We start from the raw sequence: 6,506 nt of genomic DNA on the forward strand, positions 1-6,506 counted from the left end.
TGCCCAGAAAACTGGGGTATGAGTGTGCCAAGCCCTTTATCGCGACAGATATCCGGATGTGCACAAGGACTCCTTAATTTAATACTGCGATGGAGAGTCAAGAGTTAAATGAAAAAAGGAAATGAGCAAAGGTCTGTGCTCTGTAAAGTGAAAAGGACCTATAAGTTACTAGTTATGATTAACAGTTCTCCAAGGTAACGAGAAAATATACAGTCAGAGTGTGTTAGTCACCAAGGCAACAAGATAATACACAGTGAGAGTGTGTTAGTCACCAAGGCAACGAGATAATACACAATCAGAGTGTTTAGTCACCAAGGTAACGAGATAATACACAGTCAGAGTGTGTTAGTCACCAAGGCAACGTGATAATACACAGTGAGAGTGTGTTAATCACCAAGGTAACGTGATAATACACAGTCAGAGTGTGTTAGTCGTAACTAGTAACTTAGGGGTCGTCGCAAACGTTTTCTGTCGTCCCTGAAGCTAACATCGTTCATTTCGTACTCGGACCCCCTCCCCTCCCTCTGAAACGAACACAGCTTGCTATGCTGGACGACGAAAATCGCATGCATGTACATGTCATATGTACAGTGTCGGTCGACTTGCGATTTTGGCTCGCACCCCCTCCCCCCCCCCCCCCCCCCAAATGAATCATGTTCATTTCAGGGACGACAAAAAAACTTTTGCGACGACCCCTTACCGTATACTGCAGTAGGTCCTTTTCTGTCGACATATTACTACTACTGGCTCAACATATTACTACTACTGGGTCAACGTCTGGGTATGTGCTCTGTGCATTGTTCCAATCACCCAATGCCACATAGTGACCCAGTGTGAGTGCTGTGATTCGCACAGTCCAATTCCGTCGGCACGAAACATGGAAAACCCCTTCACCATCACAAGCCAAACATTGCGGATGAACAAGCCATCCCGGCTCACCGAGCCAAGCATAGGGAAGCAGGGTTTATGCCAACCACATTTCACAACCGAGAGCATCAGAGCGTTTTCTTTCAAACATTCAATTTTGGTTGCGATGAACCTTTTTTTATCCGATAACTCCAATGGAGTCACTAAGGACATTTCCCCGTCTGTCGCACGCTCTCCCCAATGAGAACAGGTAGGTTTCGCTCTACATAAGAGAGGTTCCGCACAACTTAATAACGTCAGTAAAAGACGTAATCGATCTACGGAAAGCCTTAAGTACACTGCACGCGGGTCCGTGTTCCGTCATGCGTAGTTTTAGAATCACGGAGCTGCCCTTGGCAGCTCAAAACGTGCCAGTGCATGATGCAGGAAGAGAGTCATGTGTACACTAATGCACTGCCGGAGCACCTCCGTTAGTAGAGCTCAAGTTACGTACCCCACTTTCACAATAGGAGTGTTCTCGCAAGTGCCCTAGTCTGTTCAGGGTTATAGCCAAAGTAGGGGGGGGGGGGCAATGCCCTCCTCCTCTGATAGAGCCCCCCCCCACTAACCTGTGGAAAAAATGGCGCCCCTACTCATTCGTCGAATTTGCTTCATGCCATTTAATGAAAATGCAGTCGATAGTCACTACTAGATGGTTCATAGCGGCACATTTGTCTGAGGTGCAGTCGAGGGTTCGCCATGTATTTGTATGGCAAGACAATTTTTGCAAAAAATAAAAATGGGCTGCGGAGTAACTGTTTCCCCTACCCGCCCTCTACTATTTTGATCTGGCTAGAACCCTGCTTTTGTTTCAGGCTCTTTAAAATGGAATCCTAAAAAAGAAAAATGCTTTGGCTTATATAATTATAGAGAGCGCTGCACCCACCCGGCCCCTGGCCCGGAAACACCTTCGGACGCCTTTCGGATGTCTTCCGACAGAAGAGCACCAGCCCTTTGTACAGTTATGTGGTTTCGCTGATTTCCTGTACAGTCACCCATCGTTTGACCAGTACGCATAACAATTTCATTCATCTTGGGCACCCTGTAAGAAGACCTTAGGGTCTGTTGGGAATGCCCAAGGAAAATAATAAAATACAATACAAAAACGTTATAACCCCAACACTCAGCACACCTACTGTAGCGTCCTGTATTAAAGCCTGTCCAGTATTATAAGCCTGTTCTGAATACATGCCTGTTCTGAATACAAGCCTGTTCTGAATACAAGCCTGTGCTGAATACAAGCCTGTTCTGAATACAAGCCTGTTCTGAATACAAGCCTGTTCTGAATACAAGCCTGTTCTGAATACAAGCCTGTTCTGAATACAAGCCTGTTCTGAATACAAGCCTGTTCTGAATACAAGCCTGTTCTGAATACCAGCCTGATTTTTAAGATACGCTGTCAGCATAAAAGCCTGGTTTAGTATTGACATATATGATAGGGGTACGTTGTTCGAATCTGACTTGAATAGAAGCCTAGCACTGACAATGGCTTCTACAGGAATAAGCACGGCGTTCATACGTGATGATACGGTATGTAAACAGTTTCCTCGGAGACTGGTGCGTGCTTGTGGCATTGAAGCCGAGACCTTTGGTCGGTGGAGCCCCTGGTACCTCACCATCACTGCTGCCCAGTGCAGCCCCCGCTCAGTAGCTGTTTGTTTTTGTCCACATAATTATTTATTTTACGAGTTGGGTTTGTGAATAATAGTAAAAAAATATATAAAAAAAGACAACACAGAAGCTATAATACTTTGTAGTAGCACAAACTTGTTTAAGAGCCTGAAGTTTGTGCTACAAATAAGTGTTATCACTCAGAACAGCAGCATACGATTTTTTTAATGCCCTTTTCATGCCCCTGACTAATAAATCAGTTTTGTTATCCAGCGCTCTCCCTAATCCAGCAGAAATTGTCATGGCACAGATGGTGCCAGATGATAAAGGGACCGGTGTATAACATCCCACCAGAGCGCCCTGTCTCTTCCATGCGCCCCTCCCCGACTTCTTGTCAGGAAACTGATAATGGTTGCATCTTCGTATGATTCTGTGAAGTGCGTGAGGCCATACTGAACTGCAGACACATCCTCGACCTGGTTGGTAATGTACCCAACAGTTCCTACCGTCTTCACCAGGGATCGCACAAAACCTAGAGCTTTGACGGGTGTGTACGACTCCCAGCTCTTGACCTTTGGTCGGTGTAGGAGACACATGGACAGGTTTCGTAGGGTGAGTACTTTTCGTAGGGTGAGTACTTTTTTATGTACAGTAGTAATGAATGCAGAACGTAGGACTCGCCTATCTGCCCCTCCCCAAATGGCTCTACTCGAATGGGTGCGGATGTAGGGGCGCTCTGGCGGGATTTCACGGTATGCGAGTAACGGGTAGCGTCTTCAGCGATGATTTCATACTCATAGGAAAGGTGTTTGACCGCCTCCCCCGCTCCGGAACGCTGGATGGCAGCCACGAGTCAGTCAAATGTCAAGCAAGTCGACAGAAAGGCAGTGTGGGAAGCAAACACGCTTCCTATCACTCTAACTCAACACGTTATCATACCGATGTGCACGTGGTTGCTAACTATCTCTGTGGCTTAAGTGCACATGCAGTCAGACCTCGCTTAAGCGCACACATCCGTTTTCCACGAAATATCCGGATTGGCAAGGGAACCGGATAGTCGAACACACATCCTGTATATATGCATGGCATATGCTGTAAATCGGTAGCCAACGATTTTCTTCCGGATGGCGAGGGATCCGGATAAAAGAGGACCGGATAAGCGAGGTCTGACTGAAATTTTAACTATGGGGAACAGGTTCCAGTCGCTCCTACTCGGACAGTTCAGCTGTTCAATTAGCCCACGCACCGATACTAGAGGCCTGGATGAACAGCGGTGCTGACCTAATACTCCTGCACGAACCACCTCTACATACCAGGGGCGTCGCACACGGTACGCTTACTACGGTATTGACCGTACCACTATTTGTCCCAAGTACCCTGTGAATCAATGAAATGCACTGATTTGGGCTCTAAATTTCCGAAATCTTCGGCTCAGCCATCCCCCCCCCCCCCCCCCCCCCTCACGAGTAACTTGTACTTCAGATGGCTGACCGTACCACACCAAATTACCTTCCGATGCCCCTGCATGCAGCCACTGTATTCATACACATACAGTTAACGGTCATCACTACAGCATTAAAATTTGATCAGTCTCACGCCGCTGAAGTCCTTGTTACTGGCAGCAGCCAAGCTGAACGGATGCTGTCCGCCACCAAGGCACATACATGTACAATGTACATGCACAGCCAAGCACTTTCCGCTGGCTTATTTTCGCAGCGCCCGCCTAGTAGTACCCAAGGGCGTCGGAATCGCACTGGCCGGGGCGGCCATGGCCGCCCCACTTTTTCGGCCTTTTTTTGCACACTGCAACAAAGCGCGATGATCTCAGCGCAAACGTGGCAAATCCTTGTCCCCGATCGTGGTTTGTTGCAGAATCAAAAGTCCATGTACACTGAAATGGCACCAAATGCCTGGGAATGCTTGCAATTAGCTTCAATTTTTGAATTTTTTCCCGGGGGAGGTTAATGTTTGTCCCCGATCGTAGCATCTTCTTGGTTTTTTGCAGAATCAAAAAGTCTTTCATTGTAGTTACCGTACACTGAAATGGCACCAAATGCCCGGAAATGCTTGCAATAGGGCTTGAAAGTGCTACGTCACAGCGTAGCAACAATTTCAAAAATTCAAAAATTGGATCCACTTGGGTCCAGTTTTTGTATGGATCCAAGCACATTTCAAGCCGTCTTACTCACAGCAAGGTGATGTAACCAGTGAAACTGACTGATTTGGCTACTGGGGGCGGGGTTACAACTGGTGGCGAAGTAAAAGTCACCCCTGCATACGACATGAGAGGGTTGCTATGCACCCACATACTGAGGCAATAGCAAAGTCACACCTTAGTGGATCCAAAATAGAAATCTGATGTCAACTTACTACTCCCTGGCCGTTTTTGACGTCATCACTTTCAAGCCCTATTGGCTTCATTTTTTGAATTTTTTTCCCGGGGGATTACCTCCCGACCCCCCCCCCCCCCCCTTCCATGGCCGCCCCACCTCCAAAGTCGGTGCGACGCGCCTGGTACCTGCCTACTGTACTGTTTAGTGGGCGACAACTGGCAGCGGACAACGGACATACAAATAATTGAATGTATTGTGGCCGCCACTGTGACTGCAGCATCGAAGTCCTGCATCGTGAACCTGATCTCCACACCAACTACAGTACTTCAGAGAACTCGGCACGGACCGCGTTCGTTCATTTCACTCTTTTCGTACAGGACCCAAGTGAGCGCCGACCAAATCTCCGTGACTTGCAGGACTGGGAGTAGGGGATGTGAACATGGAGCTATAAACACGAGCCATTACCGGCTTTCGTTCTAGTTCTTAATAATTTTATTGGAATGTTTGGCATATTGCCCCCCTCCCTCGGCCTAACATCTGTGCTTACCTTGCGATGGGTGCTTGTCAGTAGCAGCAAGAGATAGTGATAGCGGTATCCCTACCAGCGGCCTCCATACCACGAACACAAGATCTAAGTATTATTTTACTGAAAGAACGAGAAGAACAATTGTCCACAACGCTTCGACAGCATGAACTTGTTTGTCGAATCATTTCTCGATGGTCTTTAGCCTCGGTGCCGTCCCCAGCATACTAAATGCCGTACAAGAGTCTTTTCCAAATGCCCTAAACGGCCTTCAAATAATTCATCGGGACTCGGTGAGAGTCGTAAAAAAAGCATTGGTGTGCTAATGCATCGGTGTCAGCTTCGCTGCGGTGCTCTATCTGGCTCCCGGAGTGGCTGGATTTCCACATCGTCGCCTTATAAGAATACCCGGCGCAAAACTACTTGCAGACAGGGGTGCAACAATGGGGTCCGCCTCGGATGTTCTTGCATCCAGGGCACCCGTGCGGCGCCAGAGTACCTCGCAGCTTGATGGTGCCTACAAATGGCACGGTTTCGGTGTTATTGAGGGTTTCCCCACCATACGTACGCCGGGCACATCCGTGACACTACCGCACAGCTCCTACACCAAGTCGGTAGCAATGTGCGCCACTGACCGCGGTGAGCATGCCGAACGGCCAACGAGTTACGTGGAGGATCATGCACGCCTTGATGTCGCTGCCAGTGGTTTGTGGGGCAGTAGATTTGAGCGAACCCTTTTTGATGTCCGGGTTTTTTCTTATTCTCGCTCAAATCAGTCTGCACCACGTACCACTGTCTGTATCATCGACACGAAAGAGAGAAAAGAAGTCACTACGAAGAGAGGGAGAGCGAGACAAGTGGAGCATGCCACTTTTGTTCCGGCTGTGATGCCCGCGAGCGGAGGCGCTAGGCATGGGCAAGGCAGCAACAGCCCTCTACAAACGAGTGGCCTCTCTGTTTGCGGCCAAGAGAGGGGAGCAGTACTATCATGAAGACTTTCATCAGGTGCAGGATCGCTTTTTCCCTCTTGCGGTCCTGCATCATGTGCCTCCGAGGGTGCAGAAGGCTCTCTAGCCAGTCTGCCTTGGCTGTGGGTGATACCTCTGCTGCGCTGGCAGTGGTAGAGGCCTGGG

The 6,506-nt window shown here is 48.5% G+C and overlaps 1 protein-coding gene across 1 annotated transcript in view; it reads right to left on the reverse strand.

Annotated features, from left to right (window-relative positions):
• LOC135826209 (fibrillin-2-like) overlaps positions 1 to 5,568 on the reverse strand; it is a 15,898-nt gene extending 10,330 nt beyond the window's left edge. Inside the window, exon 1 of the mRNA XM_065338840.1 lies at positions 5,398 to 5,568. The gene's annotated coding sequence lies outside the window, so the exon portion shown is untranslated. The remainder of the gene's footprint in view (positions 1 to 5,397) is intronic.
• Positions 5,569 to 6,506: the final 938 nt, after the last annotated feature.

Source organism: Sycon ciliatum, chromosome 10, assembly GCF_964019385.1.
Source record: "Sycon ciliatum chromosome 10, ocSycCili1.1, whole genome shotgun sequence".
Classification (NCBI taxonomy): Eukaryota; Metazoa; Porifera; class Calcarea; order Leucosolenida; family Sycettidae; genus Sycon; species Sycon ciliatum.